This window comes from Pseudophryne corroboree, chromosome 10 (assembly GCF_028390025.1).
Source record: "Pseudophryne corroboree isolate aPseCor3 chromosome 10, aPseCor3.hap2, whole genome shotgun sequence".
Classification (NCBI taxonomy): domain Eukaryota; kingdom Metazoa; phylum Chordata; class Amphibia; order Anura; family Myobatrachidae; genus Pseudophryne; species Pseudophryne corroboree.
In genome coordinates, this window is record NC_086453.1 from 110,106,971 (window position 1) to 110,127,930 (window position 20,960).

At 35.2% G+C, this 20,960-nt stretch overlaps 1 protein-coding gene across 3 annotated transcripts in view; it reads left to right on the forward strand.

The window, feature by feature from the left end:
• The window catches only part of NTN5 (netrin 5), a 248,179-nt gene that overhangs the window by 80,461 nt on the left and 146,758 nt on the right, over window positions 1–20,960 (forward strand). Inside the window, exon 1 of one of the 3 annotated variants that reach the window (XM_063942735.1) lies at window positions 364–637. The exons of 1 other annotated variant lie outside the window; for it this stretch is intronic. The gene's annotated coding sequence lies outside the window, so the exon portion shown is untranslated. Of the gene's footprint in view, window positions 1–363; window positions 638–20,960 lie in introns of those variants that run through there. One more of the 3 variants, XM_063942734.1, reaches the window with a different exon arrangement.

Genomic DNA, 20,960 nt, shown 5'->3' on the forward strand with positions numbered 1-20,960 from the left:
AATTAATAAAGTTTTATAAATATTTAAAACAACAATGGATATAGCGTATTATAAGTCTGTAGATTGTGATGTCATCAAACAGAGTTATTGGAATAAAACTATTGGCTGTTACAGTAAAAATACATGCAAATAAGATTAACAATGTCTGGACTTGCAGGCATATGGTTTAGTCAACTGGGGATTATGAAACTGACATGAGCTCATTCTCCCAACAGTATATTTACAAAACCATCACCTATGCTAGTTTTCTCCATCTGTCTCCCTCTTTCACTATACCCCCCTTGCACAGGCACACACTGCTGTAACTCCTCCCATTCCCTCCTGTGATGTCATTACTTTGTGTCTCTGAATGGTGTTACCATCCAACCCCACTATCAAATAAAACAAACCCTCCTAAATAGGTTGAGCTCTCCAAACATTTCTGTATAGGAAAGGGATACACACTTGAAGTCTGTACACTCTAACCATCCATTCAATGCCTAGGCTGTGTGTGACACACTTCTAGAGATGGAGTGGAGGAGCCAGGAAAACTTTCTGTCCTAAGTCATAACAGAGCTATGGGTGATTTAAACCAAATGAGAGAAAATTAAAACCACTAAAATTGGACACTTCAATGAAAGCAGATGTCAACAAAATGGTAAGTGACAGATATAGCTTTGTGATGATGTTTGCTCCCAGGCATATACTTTTTAACTGTGTTTATTTGTTAAACCTTTTTCCTGCCTGTAGCAATTAACTCCTTCATGTCTAAATTCCATCCACTTTGTGTGTGCGTTCTCTTTACCAAGTGGCTGTGGGCTGGAGTAAGCTGTGTGTGAAGCTTCTTTGAATACAAACTCTGCTAAATGTATTTAATGATACGCAGAAGAGAGAGCTTTGAGAATGTACAGTAAACCGTTTAATATAATGAAAGACATTGGCCGATTTTATTATTTCGCTGGCCTATAAACTAAAGGGAAGCTTACTTAAAAAAATACAATATATATATATATATATATATATATATGTGTGTGTGTATATATGTGCATATATATATATATATATATATAGTGTGTGTGTGTGTGTGTGTGTGTGTGTGTGTGTGTGTATATAAAATAAATATTGCATTGTGTTAATATCCTGTTTATATATTCATTATAATTGAGTTATGTATCATTCTGAAGGTGAAGGGAAATGTACAATTACTTCTCTTTATGTGTAGTGAACTCTATTAATAATGGTAATATTGAGAATAACAAGTCTAAAGCATAAGTCATTAATCTAGTTTGAATGTAGGTCTGCAGAGTTGCAGTGTTGGGGATAATACATTTTAAATCATCATCACTGACAAATCCAGCTGCCCCAAGTAACCTTGCATTCATGTGCACATATATTATGTTTATTTATTTAACATAGTGGATTAGATATTAGGTTCAAAAAGTAGAATTTATTAAATGAAATACGTATGTAATCATTCATTTTTTTAAAGAAAAATAAATAAATAGATAGAGTACCATTAGATGAATTTTTAATTTTAATGGAAATTTTAGCGCTAAGCTATTATGTGAAAACATACAGAGAATAAATGACATTATGTATGGGATACAGCTTATTTAAAGTACATGCATAGAGTCTAATCACTGTCTGCCATTGTAGTCTATGTTTTACTTTTAAATAACCAATTAGGAATATTTATGTATTTTATTAATACCAGAATATTCTGTTTATTTAACAGAAGAAGAAGAAGGTGTATTAAAACAGCATACCGTACATTCATTATTTTTGCTTTAAGCAATTCCTGTTATTTAAACTACACAGCAATATATTATCACAGCAAATCTACCTGAAGGACATCTTTACTAATGAGCAGGTGTCTTATTTGTCAACATATCCTGAATATCCCTATGGATTCAGACGGTAGATTTTTGCGATCGAGTAGATGGCACAAAATCTACTCATAATTTAATCAAAACATGTTTTTTCCCCAAACATGAACACATTTTTGAACTGCAGTAAAACTTTGGTTAATCCTTTCCTCTAAGTCTAAAGGTTTTTAGACAGCTCGGTCTGACTAGTTTACATATTAACTGCAATAGAGAGGCAGAATCTTAGCTTCAAAGAGAGAATACTGCTAAACAGTCACCAGACTAGTGTTTGAAGAGCTTGTACTGCTGCCTACTCAAACAGAGTTGTTTTGAATGAAAAGTGGTAGTAAGATGTTTTTGTTGAAAATTACAGCAGCAGGGTAGCAGATCACGGCTATATTCAGTACATATGTGTGTTAGGAGGATCTAAATTATTACTGAGCATACAGAGTACACCAGTGGTCTGAGAATGTGTTCTGACAGCTTCTGCAAGACCCTTATTTTTATGTCAAACTACTCACCAATACTCTTTAAAACAAAATTCTGTGTGTGTGTGTGTGTGTGTGTGTAGACAGACATATAGATAGATATATAGATAGATAGACTTATAGATAGATAGATAGATAGACTTGTAGAGAGATAGACTCAAAGATAGATAGATGATAGATAGAGTCATCGATAGATAGATAGATAGTAGATAGACTTGTAGATAAATCTATAGATAGACTCGTAGATAGAATAGATAGATAGATAGATAGATAGATAGATAGATAGATAGATAGATAGATAGATTTATGTGTGTGCATATTTTAAGTATTGTGTATTTCAATGCAAATTAAATATAAAAGCAGAAAAAAAATCATATTTTATCAACTTATAGACAATAAAATATAAAAAAGCAAATCAAATAATCTAAGTATCTGCATGAAAATATGCCATTTAAGTATCACGATAACTGCCCCTCTACTACAAAATTCTGTATTTGGCACATATGCTGTAATTAATGCAATGCACAGCTCCTCAGAAAAATCCATAATTTAGGCCAAAAGAATGAGTCCCATAGAAAGCTCATTTTAACATTTTCCTTGACACGTATGTATTAATCTCTCATTTCATGGTAACTAGCCACTTGCCTAGTTCACATGCAGTTATTTTAATTTGCACCATGGTAGCGGATATACGATTCAAAATAAGCGATGAAAAGCAGCATAAGCAGCCAGTGGTGCAAAACAGAATACATTATTTAGGAGAATAGTTCCATAGATGTGCTCTGGTTTTGCGTTGTGGTTCTGTGAAGCACACCCAGTTACACCGTGATTTCACAGTCGTTCACTCAGGACAATGTTCCGTAACTTGGTAACACTGAAAGGGATCTCAGAAATGGTTGTTTTCCTGCATATAAATGTCTTTTGCGTGTCCTCACATTAGTTTTCTGCCTGAGAAAATGTACAGTACTATAAAAGGGCAGGCACATCTGAAGTCAACGTTTTCTAGCCTCTTTAAAGCTTGCCAATCTTTTCCAAACCTTTAACATCCTAGTTTTGTAACTCAAGCATTGATTCTTTGAAACAGAAACATGTTACACCAGGGCATTGGGCTTCAACAGAGAGAGCAACATAAATTCTTTATTCATAGGCTGCCTGGGCTGCTCTACAAGGTGTCTGGTCCCAATGAAAATGGCCTGCTCACCAGAAGTCTCTATTATTATTACTATCGGTATACAATAATAATGTATTATATAGATATGAGAAATCGGCCAGGAGAGCATTAGAGGGATATACCTATAATAACAAGACTGTCACTTTTAAGGCCAGAAAAAAGTATGGTTTTGAGTACAAAAAATATTCTACCAATTAATTGTTTCTGCTATTCGCAGATTTAAGAATTATGAAACATGTTGGAACTATATATGAAAAAAATATAGTAGTATCAAAATGTTTACATAGATTTGGGTGAGACAAAAGTTGCTATCTCAATCATGGATGAGTGGAGTAGAATTTCTTTGATTTACATGTATAAGATATCTTTTAGCATCAATGAAAACCTTTGTGGTACTGGGAAGATGATTACATACCTTGGCCAAGAATAATTATAATTAAATAGATAATATAATGTTTTACCATGCACAGATTGATGTTAATATGTTTTATATGCATGCTATTCTCTTTCAACTCGCCTGGAGTAGATTGTGTTGGAACATTTTTAATTTATTTATCAGGTCATCTACTTACCTAATTTACCATCCTGTGTCATAATAATCAGATATATATAGACTGGGTTATTATAAGGTTTTACCACCTGATTTGAGTCACATACACTACAAAGGAGGGTCAATTGCTCAATATATGTTATGATATAAACACAGAAGCCAAAGGTGTAAAGTTCAAAATGGGAAACAGATATGTGTTTATTATACCATAAAGTTCCATTGCGAGATGTTTTCTTCTATCCATTTATTTCCACTCAAAATCATCACTATAAAACTATTTATTATTAATATAACTTACTTTAACTGCATAAAAATGTTCCGATTCAATCTGCTCCAGGGGAGTTGAAAGAGAATAGCATGCATATAAAACATATTAACATCAATCTGTGCACAGTAACACAACAGGTCAGGAAATACTCATTGTACAGAAATTACAATCATTCATCAAACATTCATAGCACTGGTAAATGAGAGTTGATGCTGTACAGACATACTCCCATCTTTTTTTTTTTCCTGAAAGCAACTTCCCTCCATGTTTTCAGATGTCTAAGTACATCTGCATAAAGTTTCAAGTTTGACCTGGTATAACAGGATACAGGTTAAACCATATCTTGCTGCTAGCATTAATGGCACAGATATTATGGGAAACAAATGAAGACTTTACATCTTGAACTTGAATTTAATTCAATTAATTGATTATAGTTTGATGTTATAGTACAGTTAAACCTTGGTTTCAACTGAATATTTTTTGCTACAGACAGTACAAATGTGTTACTTTATCGATCTGAGAGTATGAACCTCATTGATATGAGCATTTGTAAATGGCCACATGAAGTACCAAACCTTACAAATTTTACAAATGTTGGTATATGCTTTGGGTACAAAACATATTCAGGACCTAATAAATAGAATGTGTAAAAAAAAAGATGAACCAATTATCTCTGCAATATAGCTCTAATTTGATTTTTTTTATTGTTTATGTTAAATAAATGTTAATATTCATTAATATTAATTATCAATGTATAAAGTATGTTTAATTTCTATTTTCTTACAGATTTTATGGCTAGTGTCATATACTGTACTAACATTGCTTAAACTGAGTTGCATGGTTATTAATGTAGAGTGCATTCTCGCATATCATGTCAACTACTGGGAGGGAATGTTGGCAGTTGGGGTTCACCAACTGATTGAGAACCACATGTGGCCTCTCTGATATAAAACACAAATGAACAAATAGCTAAAATGAATGCAGGAAAAACACCTATACTCATATACATGACTGCACTCTTGTAAATCTATGAAACGCTGCGATAGGAAAACATTTATAAAGCAGATATGTAAATGCTAGAGCTCTAATGATTACAGGTGGTAACTGTTATATATAAGTGATAAAAAGCAAAACACTTTTACTTGTAGAAGTACCAAACATAGAATTTAAATGAGTAGCATCAACATTTGACTGATATTTTTGATTTTTGTTTTGCTGTTTGAGTGTTTTGTGATATAGTTTTTAATATAATATAATAAAAAGGATGTCATGCAGTAGAAAGGAAACGTCTTAGGCAACTTTTCTTGCGTATTATTCGTAATTTATAACTAATGTTTAAAAAATTACAAACTGATCTAAAAGAATTAGTAAAAAAATTATTTTTTTAAGTAGTTTAGCCTAAAATACCACCATTGATGGTGTTGATGAACTAGAGTGGTTATTTTATTTTTTATTTTTTATGTGTGTTCTCTTCTACTCAAAAATGTAAGAAATTAGAAACATTTTACTTCTGCCCCAGGTAACTAATTACTTTGGCTTTCCACAATGTGTTTTGTTTTCTGCATATAGAACAATTCCTCACAGTGCGAATAATTGGCTATCTTCACAGTTCGTTTCCCCTCAATTAGACTCTAAAATACTAAGATTAGTATCATGTACTGTTTTCTGGGTTAATCAATTACACAAAGGATCTGATTTCTGCTACATTGTGGAAACCTGAATATTTGTTTTATCAGGACAGCGTAGCAGTAGGGCTTCCTTATCTTACTAAGAGACAATCCGTGTAATGTAAAAACAGGAATACAAATGTCAACAGAAGTAATTTTTGAAAATTAGATTAAAAATCTTCACCACTAATCAAACATTTTAATAAGCTGAAAATAAGTCAGCAACTTTTTTTTTCAATTTCAAACTTGACTATGTAATTTTTATTAAATTAATAGATTTATTTCTAATTAATGATGTACTGTATACATTTATTAGAAAACCTTTAACCTGTACAGTATATGCGGAATGATTTAAACTCAATGTTAGACAGCCACTTATGTGTAAAAGTTAGGTAAAAGTAAATACAATGATATAAACACACTGTATATACATTCACAATATAGTCCAATGTTTTTTCATAAAAAGATTTGGGAAGTTCAAAACTCCCTCCAGATGGTGTATATAACTATTTTCCCTATGTAAATATAAATGCTCTCTCTGGTTGTGTATAGGCTTATTATGTTTGTTATTTCCGTGATATAAATTCTTTGATCTTGAAAAATTCACCAGCACACAAAAACAACCCTCAGATCCTAGAGCTAAGCATAAGCATGTTTAAGAAATAAATATGTTTACTATTCAAACTTCCTTTTCACATGGCTGTATAATAGTATGGCAGAACACAAAAATTACATCTTCCTAGCCGGTGACCCGTGTAGCTATTTTTTATTTTTGTTCCATTTATAAAGCATGTAAAAATATAAACAGTCATAGAAGTTGCATTCCCCAGATGTCAGCATAATATGGGTCACTTCTTACAAATCCTTTGAATTAAAATGTAAACATATTACAGTTGTTTTATACTTGGAACACCTAGTTAGAACTTGGCTGCATTTTTACATTCATGTATTTGAAAAGTAACCTCAAGCTCAAAATAAAACTACACCACTTAAACTGCAAGCTAAGAGGGGAAGACATGCCTTAGCTAATTGGTCTACATTTACTTTCTGTATTGTGTTTGTACAAGACTGTATTGTGTCATTGGTCGTAACACTGTAGTACAGTTTTCTTAACTATGTCAACGATAATTTCTACATATAATTGCTATAATGGTTTTCTTGCAGAATAAAAAAAAGTAGTGTTTATCTTTCACAGTCTCCTCAAATATACAATGAATGTTATAATTACGTTTGATTATATAATGCAAGGCACTTTTTTTCAATTATGCATTATATTGTTTAGATTAAAATGGAAAGAGTAAAGAATTGTATGTCTTTTGTCAGATGAGCTTATCCCTGGGAAGTACTGTACATTGTTTTTTTTATTTATTAAAAAAAACGGTGAATCGATCTTGGAAGCCAAGGATGCAGAGGCCCAGTTCAGTGGATTGGGAGAACATCAAACGCTTACTGTACTGTATATTAGGAGTGAAATCCAGTATACAACATGAAAAGTGATTATGATGTACGACATGAACACTTGAGATGCTTTGTGCCATGGAAAATATATAAAAAAAAAAACATCCAAATTATATAGGGGAACAAAAGGTCACAGCATGTTATACATTGATATAAGTATTTTAGAGTAAGAGACTTATGGATGAGAAAAAATAGAGCTGATTGCCATCTAACCTAACACAAAAATAGATGAAACAGAATACCGCACAAGGTGGCAATGATTAAAAAAACATTACTATTGAACAACTTTTTCCTGGTCTGGCAAGTGGTAAGATCCCACAACAAAATAATTTGGAAAATGACATCTCACAAATGGTATGCCTAACACGCAGCGTGTCAGTATGATGTATGGATCATTCACACTACAATATATGTTTGTAACAGAAACACAAAAATATTCTCCAGCTGTATGCCATTACTGTAGAAAATAATTGATCTGCTCTGAGCTCTGGAATTTGCTAAATAACTTTTCTAATTTCCAAAATCGTCATATTTGGTAGCTCCAATGATGGTGTCTGAGCACATCAATCCTCAAATGTAGCTATAATGCAACAGACCTAATGTACATTCATTTACTTCTGCCTACCATTGCATATTTATTATTATTTATTTATTACCAGTTATTTATATAGTGCACACATATTCCGCAGCGCTTTACAGAGAATTTTTGGCCATTCACATCTGTCCACATAAGAGAATATTTGGCCCTTCACATCAGTGGAGCTTACAGTCTATATTCCCTATTACATGTACACACACAAACATTCATGCTAGTGTTATTTTTTTTTTTGTTGGGATCCAATTAACCTACCAGTATATTTTGGGATTGTGGGAGGAAATCGGAGTACCTGGAGAAAACCCACGCAAGTACGGGGAGAATATACAAACTCCACACAGTTAGGGCCATGGTGGTAATCGAACCCATGACCTCAGTGCTGTGAGGCAGTAATGCTAACCATTACATCATCCATACTTGTATATTTACATTTATACTTGATTTCATTAGAAATTGATTCCTACTGTGAAGTTTTTTTTTTCATTAAATTTTAAATACTTGGTTCTTACGAATCCTGAAGATTTGAGTAGAAATATTTAATACATTTTACAACATTTATGTTAAACATAAACCTAGGAATAGGGTCATTCTAAAAATCTAATTGTTGTAATTGGACGACTGGGAAATATTATATAATTTACAGTGAAAACTGGAGCCTGAGAAATTGAGTTCAGTGTAATTTTCTGTGCATTTTTTTTCATTTTGTGTCCTTTGTCATAATGTGTCAGTGTGTTGTAGGTAACTGACAGGTCATAATCTAATATTAATTAGCTCAGTGATAATACTATTTTTTTAGAAAATAATAAAACACAGATATACCATATGCAATCATGTCTAGCGGCCAATGGAATTTGTTACAGGACTTAATATAAATGTTGTCCACCAACAAACTGCCATTGATTTTGCACTGGTTTACATATACTGTAGGCCTCGGTCTCTCTCTTTTTTTTATAAAGCAGATTTTTTTATTATAGATTATTTGTCTTGGTTATGTTGTTGTTTTTATAAACTTTATCTTCACTTATTAAGGTTTACAGTAATTGGAAAAACAAATCACAGAGCAAGTAAATGGTTGGCATACCAAAAAATCGCTACTAATCCAATTGATTTAATCAGTCTGGCATTCTCTATGTTTATGTATTACAGTGAGTTTCACAAGGCTAAATTTGCTTATAATAATCTATACAGAGCATAGCGTAAAACTCTATTTCACTTAGGGTTTCCCCTGTACTAAGCACGACTGAGCAGGATTAAGAGTCCTTGAGGTTAGCTTGCCTTTAAACATTCTTCATTTCCGACAATTTTATTATTCCCTTTGCATTGTCAGCTGACAATAAAAATAAATTGAATAACAACAAAGCACTAAGTGGCAATAAATGATCCTTAACTTTGAGTGTTGATGAGTGATAAATTGTGCAGTCTGGATACTCTTGTACATTTTAATAGAGTGTGCATAATTTACATTCGACAGTACACAATCTACAGAATGCTCTGTTGAAAAGGGTTAAAATAATTTTGTTTGGTAAAATACAGTGCAATTTATATGATAATGTATTTGAGTGTTGCAGCCAAGAAATGCTCTGCATTAAAAAGACTTCTGTCTACTGAGCACTTGATGATTACCAGTTGTTAGCGATTTCCACTAGATTACAAGACTGCTAATTGCTTGACATTAATACAATAGAAAAGCTACCACTCCTCTAGTGATGTGATTATCAAAATTGTTGCAATTGGAGTTGACAGAACATGCATGTAAATATTTTATACAGTAGTAAACTATTTAAGGTGTAGAAAGGCTTGATCTATGGCAGTGATGGGCAAAAGGGTGCCCTGGGCTTTCACTTCTGCTCCTGCCTGCTTTGTTGTTATATATGTTTGCTATAACTTTCACCTCTTGTTTAAAAGGTCTGCAGATGTGTTATTACATATATGTATCTTTCATTGATTAAATGTATTCATTCAATTTACTACTGAAATTATTGTGTGTTCCTTTTGACTGGTAGAAGGCTGCCAGTGGTGAAACTACTGGTGGTGCAGCAGGCTCACTATAATGGGGCCCGTGTGGACTCAGGGGCCTGCCATGTCCATATCCATATTGAGGGGGGTGGACATCCCTGGCCATTGGTCAATAGGATCACCAGAGAGATCTGTAGTGAACTCTACATGGTAAACTCTATATGGCTCAGCACCGATGACCAGCGAATGATCAGTAAAAGCCTGTGCAGACAAGTCTGCAATATAAAATGGTAGTTGCTCAATCAACTTAGTAATGCTACTCAGGTGCTTGAAAGGGAATCTGCTCTGCGTTCTGCAGTTTCTTAAATTGTGTAAGTACATAACATAGCACTACAGTGTGGGCCCACAGGACAATCCACCACTCATTAGCACCTGGGGCCACTGCTCGCTAGTTCCTATACTGAGGGCTGGCCAGTCCAGACCCTGAAGTATCACTGATCAATGTCATCCTCATCCCAAATCCAAATAATAAGAAATAATCAATGTATGTAGTCTGCAAAAGACAGAGGAAGACAATTAGTCAGTGCTGATAAAAGAACTTTCCAGATTGACAGAAACATCTGAAAATGACTAATAATCACATTGATTTAACCAGTCTGGCATGCTTTGTAGGCATTACAATGTTGCGCAAAGCAAAACCGTGCATGTGTAGTTGAGTCTATTTGTCTTCTTATGTGCTACATGATTATTATTTGCAAACATTTGTGCATTGCTTACTACTTTTCTGTGTGACACTTTGTGCAGGGCCGGGAAACAAACAACACTAATACTCTGATCAGTTAATAGTGATGCACATTCTGTACAGTGAACTCTTGAAGTCCACTCTAAAACTGTCCAGCACTCACATGGCCTGAGACAATTAAATGACCAATTTACAGTATACTGTACAAAACATTAAAAGTCCTGTTGTTGTTGTTATTATTATTATTATTATTATTATTATTATTATTAGTTTAACATAGCATTATCATATTTTCTTCTTCACTGTCCAATATTATTCATAAACATTGGTCTATACCATAATGAAGCTTAGAATGTCATTTCCCTAAACACACATAAGACACATGTTTGGATTCAACATGCAAGAAATCATAAATATGTACATGCTACCGTTTTAATTTTATGTCTGGTTCCTTAGACTATCCGTACTCTAAAGATATGGCAATAAGAATACTTTTGTATGCAATTCATTTATCCTTGATGGGATGACAGAAAATCAAAAGACCTCCTACATTACTTTTTTGTATGTGCTTCCAGTTTCACTGACCTACTACTATGACTCTTTGACCCCCAAACAGATTAAATCACAGACGTCATCTTTGTACTGATAAAATCCCTAAATTTAAATCTGCAGGGAAACCAGGTTTGTAAAAATATAAATGACTGACTAGAATGACAGACTAGAATGCATACTTGGCGACCCCCTCTATTTATTATAACATAATTCTTATTTCCCGAATATGACTAACAACACTGTCAGTGGCTTAAAATAGTATCTGTACTGCATTAGATAAACAGTTGTAATGACCAGGAGTAATAACGCTATCAATATATCACTTTAGATTTATTTTTTAAGGGAAAAGTTTCCATTAAGAAACATATCAAGTTGTAAATGAATTATTGCAAGACAAAAGAGCCTCCCCCTAATTGAATACTGTAAGGATTTAACCACTCTATAAATTCTAACCTGTATTATATAAATAACCAGTCACTGAAGATAGCAAATAGGTGGTTAATGCAATTTTAATTATAAACTTCCCCCTTGTTGTGTAGTTACAGTTTTTAAAGATTTGTTTGTCTTTTTTTTTACCCAAGACTTTCTTTTGTGGTGTGCAGACAATACAGATAATAATTCTCTCATATGTAAAAATATATATATAAAAAAAAATATATATATATAAAAGCGCCCATCCTGCTAAAAAGCATTACTAAATGGGTATTAGTTAATGAGATCAAATATATTATGAGGAAGAAAGATAAAATGGGGTGAACGAAGGTTTGCACTATCCTGAGAGATCAAAAAATGCCAAGGGAACGGACAATTGAGTCCAACAAGTGAATTCCAGAGAGCCAACAACTAAGAAAGGAAGAGAAATGGCCTAAGCTAAAAGACTGTGACTGTTCAAAGGTTAACCTCTTCATGTTTGTCAAAGCACTGAAATCGGCAGCTTAATAAATATAGTCCATATGGTGGGCTTCAAAAGTCTATAGTGCCATAGTGCCACACACATAGATGCCCAGAATACAAAGCTTCATGTGTCATTTTTATGATTTCCTCCAACAAGTCTCTAACTGTGTAATGGCAGGAAGAAAGCAGAAAGACCGTGATACAAGGCAATCCCCACAAATATATCTACACATGTTTTCGTCATGTACATTTGGTTTCCAATTTGTATGCAAGGGTGGAATAGTCATTTTACTGTAGAAAAAACAAACGTTGTAGCATGTATAATTTGAAAGCTGCTTTTGTAAATGGCACAGGAATCCTTGGCTGGCCTGACTGCAGTGGCACTCTGACGCCTGGTACGTATAGTGTTTCTGATAAAACGTGGGTCGCAGTAGGTAGCTGGCAGACATTCAATACTATCTTTTCACATCTTTTACTTGGCGTGTGAGCGAGGATTAAAATAAAACTGGGAAAGTACATTAATGCACACATACTGTTTTTTTGGGGACAAATCGCAAGTTCAGATTACAAGATTTAACTTCTTTTTTTTTTTAAAAAGATAAATCATATGGGAGGAAACTACAATTATTTGGTATTTTTACATAACATCAAAATATTGTTTTTGCTATGCTATAAAATTAGATAAATTTAAATAAAATACATTGAAAAAAGCAACAAGTAAATAATATAAACACTTTTTTTGCTTTATAATTTGGAGTAATTTATTCTAGGAATTACAGAGAGGTGACAAAACAAATATTTCTTTATTTTTCTACAATATTGTGACCAAACGTGTGTAAATGTGGCTCATTACACAACCAACATTAATTCTATGTGTAAGAAAACAGCATCTTTGCAGACTCGCAAAGGATGAGATATTATCAGCAGCACAATAGGAAGATTTGGTCATACATATATGACTTCATATTATTCCGAGCAAAAATACAAAAACACCATTAAATGTGCAAATGTAAAATATTTTCAACAGTTTCATTTATAACATTTCTTAATAACAGTAAACATAAGTACATAAAACTATTTTGACAATCAACAAGCTCATCAGATAATAATGTATACCAAATTGTTATAAATGTACCCATTACCAGCCCCAAACATCAGGCCACCCACAGGAAGCTTAGTGGAGCTTGTAGCAAATTGTTAAGTCACTAAACAGTTAGACCTTCCCAACCCCGTAGGTGTCCACCAAGTTAACAAAATAATTTATTTGGCATAAAACAATAAAATAAATTAAAAATCTACCAGCAGGATTTAGGAGAAAAAAACAAAAACAGTAAAAGTAAAACATAAAGAAGGGAAAACCTAAATGTCTTATCAGGCAGTATTTTTATATTTTGTTTTGACATTAGTCATTAACAATGTCAAGCCTACAAACTGTAACATTGCGCAGGCAAACAGCAACATCAAATTGTGACATGGTTCTAATGTATGTCTGGAGCACAAATATGTGCTGTGCCTTCAAATTTTATTTCAGTTTGTAAACTAAAGTTGCAGTAGTAATGGCATGTCAGTTGTTCCTGTGAAGCTGGCATTTTGTAATGTTGTCCTCCCATGGTTCTCTTAATACATCACATGAGGTATACATTATTTCAGTTCAACCTCTGTGAAATCGTAACCTTATGTGTATTGGGCTGGTATGAAAAATATTTTTATGATTATCTATTCTGTAAAAAATGTATGCAATTGTGATTTAATTCTATAATTACATTTAGCAATGGTTTACTATGTCTTACCACAGGCAGGGGTGATGTATGGCTTCTACTTCCCCATGCCCAGCCATGGAGCATCCTCTGCCTGCCTCTGGCTTCCAGACACTTGACACCTAGTAAAGAAGTCCTAGCATGTCAGTTGGTGAATGAAGCAGGCCATTCACCAATTACAGCAGTTTCAAGTCTCCAAACACTGACTGCTATATTGCTAGAACCAGTGCACAGCAGGCTTTGAAGAAGGGGTGCAAGGGTAAAAATGGTCACCGTCACTGATGTTCTGGCTACATCTCACCAGGGAACATGACAATCACACCCTCCAGAGCATTAAAAACACAATTTAACTACTGCATGCAGTGGCAGCACCTTCCTGTGCAGAAGAATACTTTGCAACCACCCTTCATATTGTGACAAACGTTAGTGAAGAAACTTTTGCTGCCCGCAATTTGATGATTCCCAGCAAAAAGTATTAAAATAAAAATAAAGTGTGCTTACTAGCCATCCTTGAGTGCAGTTACATCAGGGGCGGGCAATCTGGACTGCCAACCGAAATTCTGGGCCCCAGTACAACAACTTCTGCCCCCCCCCGGAGCGGGTGTGGCCACAGTAATGTTGGGAGCATGGCTGCACCCCATTGGGGGCGATCACATAGTTTTATATATATATATATAAACCAAATGGACCCCGGAACTCAGGACTTACACGATACTTGCTCCAGTGCCCTCCCTGTGAGTATATGGTAAACCCACTGATATACAATGATGGGAGAACGGGAGGCACTCAGAGTCTAGAGTCTCTAGACAATCCTGTAAAGTGCATAAAAACTCCTAAGGGTATATTTTTAATGCAAGTGACGTTTCTGGGTCTTGCACCTTCCTCAGACAAAGTGCAGTATAAAAGTGATGAACATAAATAAGCATATCAATAAAGACAAACAATTAAGATATTCACTAATCCCCTGAGTCCCCCGCAGTGTGCTCCATGCTGGCCAATAGGATCTTCTTAAAACCATGGGTCAATCCCAGCCAGCTGCATGCCTACCCCTCCCAGTCCCTTCCTGCCACCTGCTGATTCTGAAGAGGCCATTCAGAGCCGGCTGCAGAGATTGACTTGCGAGGTGATGATATCATCTCGGGAGATGCTAGCAGCGGTGTGGCAGCTGAAAGTGGCTGTGAGGGATGTCCATGACAAAGGACAAACACATCCCCCCTCCCAGCGGCCCGTCACTCGCATGCCTGTCCGCTGATTTATAATAAAGAAGTCTATGGGTGTGCTCTGGCCCGGGCCCCCTGGCATGCCTGGGCCCAGGTAATCTGTATCCCCTCCCCCCTCTATCGGCACCACTGAGGGTAATAAGCTTTCCTCCAGCTGCTGTTGAACTACACATTCCATCATGCCTTGTCTCAGTTTTAGCATGCCCAGATAGCAAAATTTAAACAGTGCATGCTGGGAAGTGTAGTCCCTCAGCAACTGGGGGCTGCTTATTACCCACCCCTGGGGTACATGGCAGTGGGTATGGTTACAATTCTGGTTATTCCTTTGCTTCTGATCAGCAGCCATCTTTACTACATTAAACATAATACAAGGAAATAAAGGGATTAAGAGGGAAGAAGTACACAAGGGAGTAAGACAGGGATGATGGTGCAAGTGGACAGTGAGTGGGTTGTTGGAACAGAAGGGACAAAAAGGAGTAGGACCAGATGTGATGAGGGACAATGAGGGACACACACACAAAGGGTTGCGCAGTGAGGCTCACATGGGGAGAAAGAGGTACACTTACTAATGCAAAACAGATAGAATAACATAACATATGGTGACAAACACAGGGGGAGCAGAGACAAAAAGGATAGGTCAAATGTAGGGGTGAAGTTAGAGGTGGTCAGGGGATGTGTGCTGACCCTTATTACAGTTAAGTTATCCAGGGAGCCTGGGACTCTGTGAAGGAACCCAAACAGGTTTGGAGGATAATGGAGGGAAATAGAAAGAGGTTGCAGGGGTGCATGGGCAGACACTAAGTAGTGCATCTGTGTAAATGCCCATGTTTTGCCTCTCTCAGGTTACAGGCAACATGCAACAAAGCCTTCAAAGATATCTACCAAATATTTTTTTTGAGATTGGACCACCCATGGCACCCTTGGTGCACAGTTTGGGAAACACTGTATTTGGGGGAGCATTTGCTCCCCATCACTGTTCCTTTAGATAATCCTCTGACTAGATCTATCAACCAATTAACTGAGAAACCAATTCACAAAGTTATCTATTTTGGTCACCACCAGAGGTCTGAAGAACCTGCAGTAGATATTGGGCTGCATTCTAAAGCAGCTTGAGAATGTAGCGATCTGCATTGCGACACAATAGATTTGGGGAGCACATATTTTATAGTGGCCTCCTAGCATTGTAGAACATTCTTTAGCATATACTTTACTGTATGTTGCATACAGTATTAGTCCCTGTAATACTTTTTGAATTTTATTTTAGTCCCTAGAATGCTCTCTATATTTTATTGCAGTCCATAACATGACTCTATATACAGTATAAAATGTTTTATACTGTTTTCAGCATTGTCTAAATATCCCTTTTCTGAAGTGTATAACTTCAGTGACTGTTGTGTTCTCTATATTGTATATAAATCCCTACATTGTTATCTGTGTTTTATACAGGTCAGTAGAAATTCTATTGTACATAAAAATGGTTTATGTATTGTGTAGAGGCCTCTAGAAATCTACCTGAGTTATGTATAGGTCTCAAAAATGGTTTCTGTGTTAGATAAAGTTCCCCATAAAGCTATCTGTGTTGTATTGAGGTCACTAAAGTGTGCTCTGTATTGTACAGAGATGCACAGAGTACTCTCTGTATTGTATGTAAATTACTAGAAACTCCCTGTATTGTAAAGGTTATTATAATGCTCTATGTTTTTTACAGTTTCCTATAATGATATCTCTGTTGTATATTGTTTATTAAGATATTCTCTGAATACTTCATTATAGTTTTAAAACATACTGTAACTCTGGTAAGATATATGATATTAAGTATCTCTGTGTATAATTTATATGCTGTTGGAGCTGCACACTGTCTTTTCAATTTTCACTGTTAATTTTTGTTTATAATACTGGTAGTTTTAGAAGAAATATTTGTCTTTTTATTTAATATGCTCGTGTGTTTAAAATTGATTATTGATACCAGGCCAATATTGCTAAGGCGACTTTCTGTGTTTTTTTTACGACTTAATATCGAGGAACAAATGTTGGAGGACAAAAACGTTTTCTTTATAAATCACTGGGAAATAAACACTGTTTGTAAGTGTTGGAAGAGCTGTCAGATGGTGCAGGATGTGTTTTCAGAATGGTATATCATGTCTGTTATCCTGTTCCTGAAACACCATTTATTGACTATATAAGAGATATCACTTCTTCCAGAACTTACTTCTAAAATAAATTGTTTACAATAGCACTTCATTCACATGTTTGAAGAGTATTCCAACTCTTTTAGTCTGAAAATATAACATAAAGGTGATGTTGTACAATATTTGTGTGTGTGTAAACAGTAAAAATCAGATAGAGAAACTGGACAAAAAAAAACCCCAAAACGTTGTTTGATTTTAATTTCAATTTATTATTAACAATTTTTTTTCTAATTATAAAAAGCACTCATAAAACAATGCTAACTTATTCCAATTAATTGATAAAACCATAATAGAGTATTTCCCTGAACTTTGGGTTTACATTACTTGCCCATATTTTAATACATTTATTTAAACATTTGAATCTAAAAGTTTAATAAATGTTGAACACAAACAAAAAATAATGGTGTAATATTTATCCTGTATGTAACAAACTATTTAACCGATATTTTAAAAATAAAGTATATACAGTATATATTATAGAATTGTAATTTTGTTTTGTAGTTCAAATTTAATTTTATTCACTCATATCTTTACTGGCGACAACATCTGCTACACAGAGAAAACATGTTCACATAAATGCATGAAATTTAAGTTAAAAAAAATTGGATCTTGGATTCCTCCAAATGATAACTTTTTACATGCATGAGGCTTTTTAAAATAAACACAGACAGCTTCATCACACGGAGAACAGGGAGATTTTCTTTGCTTGTCAAGGAAATAAATTCCTTGGAAAAACCACGAACTGCAATTAATTCTAACATTTTAAGGACAGGTTTCTAGGGAGGCATGTGGTGTCTGTATTCAAGAGCCTGAATTTTTTTGCACAGAGTACATTAATGCTAGTTTATTTATAAAAAAAATACATTTATAAAAAAAAAATAAAAAAAAATATTATATGTGTATTGAATAAAAATGAGAAAACCAGTGTTTAAAAATACTGTAGAATTGTTTCAATTCCATCTCTGGAATTATACCCTAAAATCTTCAGTAGAAAACCACAAACCACAGGAAAAATATCTCATCTTTCTCCATCTGACAAGGATTTCTGAATCATTGCACAAAACATTAGGAAATAGCACAAATTGATTTTTCATGTTGCACTGAAAAAATTATTAGCATAATTACTATGCATTGCCCTAATGTCTATAGTAATACAATATAATGTTAATTACTTGACATACCATGAGCATTAAGCTCCATTTTATTTGCCCATTAAAAAAACTCTCTTTCATTCATTCTCTCTCTTTCTTTCTCACTCACTCTCTCTCTCTCTCTGTTTATCTCTCTTTCTGTCTCTCTTTCTTTTTCTCTCTTTCTTTCTTGCTTTCATTTTCTCTCTCTCTCTCTCTCTCTCTCTCTCTCTCTCTCTCTCTCTCTCTCTCTCTCCCACTCACTTTCTTAACATATTGAAAGATAAGTGGTCAGAAAAGTTAACGTCTTACACTCATGAAAGAAACCGCATTTGAGTATTATACAATAAACCCAGACGTTTATTAATGTAAAGAGTGACGTTTTGTATCCCATATGATTCCTTGTCAAGCTGAACAATTTGTCAAGCGAAGTGCAACATAGAATTTCTTGGCAAGTTTAGAATTGCTTTGTCATTCTAAAATAAAAATAAGAAAAGTCAGTTTATTCCAAAAATAAACTGCATTTTTTTTGTTACTAACGTGTGTCTAGTATTTTTAACTAATTTTGCTTATATGCAACGCTTGGGATTTCATACTAAGGTGAATTGATTTAGGAGTAATTATACAGTTTATGTACTTGTTTGTAAACATATTACAGTCTAATCACTGGACATTACACATATAGTAGAGCATATTGACACCAGATAAAATGTACATTTCAGATCATTTTGTTATACATTTGATATCCTTTGCTTCTAAAACTTTGTGATGGCTCCTTTTCTTCTGTATTACAATGTACATTCCTCATCAATGTATGTTGTACATTTTACCATTATCATCATCATCCCATCTGACATTGCACACTCACAAAGTGAACAGGTGTACAGATCATTCAGATTTTAAAACGTGTTTTCATCCATTGCCAACAGAACAGGTTTTTAAGGGAATTCCAATAACATCTTAAACAAGTCACTCAGTTTATTTTACTTAGCCAAATATGTTGAAATGTAACCTATTCTACAGTATCTATTTCTGCAGCGGGGTACACTGGTATTCCACAGGGCATAACATCGGGGTGCAGAGTTGGATCTTGATCCGAGGCACCAACAGGTTAAAGCTTTGACTGTTCCAAGGATGCACTGCACCGCCTCCTCTATAGCCCCGCCTCCAGGCACTGGAGCTCAGTTTGTAAGTTGGTGCCTGCAGTGCAGGCAGCTAACAGATGGGGCTGCGATAGGCAGCACTGAAAAGAGCGTTTTAGAAGACTTCAAGGGCCTGAGCACTTTCTATGTCTTTATGACATGCTGTGCTGCGGCTCCATCACCTCCCTCAGCAGCACTGCATACTCCCATGGCCTGGTTCCCGGGTACTTGCAGCGGAGACACACCGGTTTTTCAGGCACACCACCTCTGTCATTCTTCAGGATCACATGGCTGCACTAGAAGGGGGGAGGTAAGGTAAATCGTGATCCGGTCACGGTCCCAGGAGACGGACCGCACTGCTGGCATGGACACTGTGTCTCACAGGGACCCCACTATATCCACCAGGGCAAGGAGCACAGTTCGGATTTGTTAAAATCCATTTTACATAGGCTCCACAGTAACTGATGGTGAAGTCAAGCAGAGGGGGTAAGGCGCTGACCTGTAGCCCCTCCCCCAGCTCCAGGCGCCATCTACTGCTGGTGTTCCCGCCCTGGAGCTGCATTTCACTCTCCCTCACTCCCTGACAGAGATTTTGGCGCCATCTTCACTACTAGCTGGGCTGATGTCTTGGACTGCTGGGCACTGTCTCCTCTGTAAAGCCGCCTGCCTCATCAGCGTTGTGCTTTTACAGACACTTAAGTATTCTACATGTAATTTTAGACAGTGTTAGTTAAGAACAAGTGTACTGATATCAGAATATTTAGTACACGTATTCTGTGATATACATCCAGTATCTACTGTGCATTGTTATAGCTATAATCATACATAGTAATATGTAAATTACTAGTCCAGTGCAGTTTTATTGTTTATACGTATTAACTTCTGCATTGTACATGTGACTGTGTGTGCCTGGAGCTGTTGTGTGGATTCCATTCTTGTGTATCACACTATTCGCTATCACAGTATTCTGTACCCTGGAAGGCTAGGTGCGTCAGGGTCTAATATATATATATAGTACTACACAGGATATACTACTTTGTATTTTTCTCTGTGTGTTTCTGTCACCTCATGCCGTTAAAATCCTCTGTTTGTGCTCAGTATTTACTGTCACATAACACAGGGGGTTATTTGCAGGTATTATATTTGTCTGGCTATATTGTACTGTCACGCTCTAAGGCTACATTCCTTATAATTCCAGTCCACAATAGCCTATGTGCGCACCCTCTAGGATACCAGGAGTTCAATAGATATCCTTAAAAATCCGAAAACCAGTTCTTCATTAAATTCACTCTTGGTATGGTACTCCTTTTCTCGTATTTCCTCTGGTGGTGACGGGT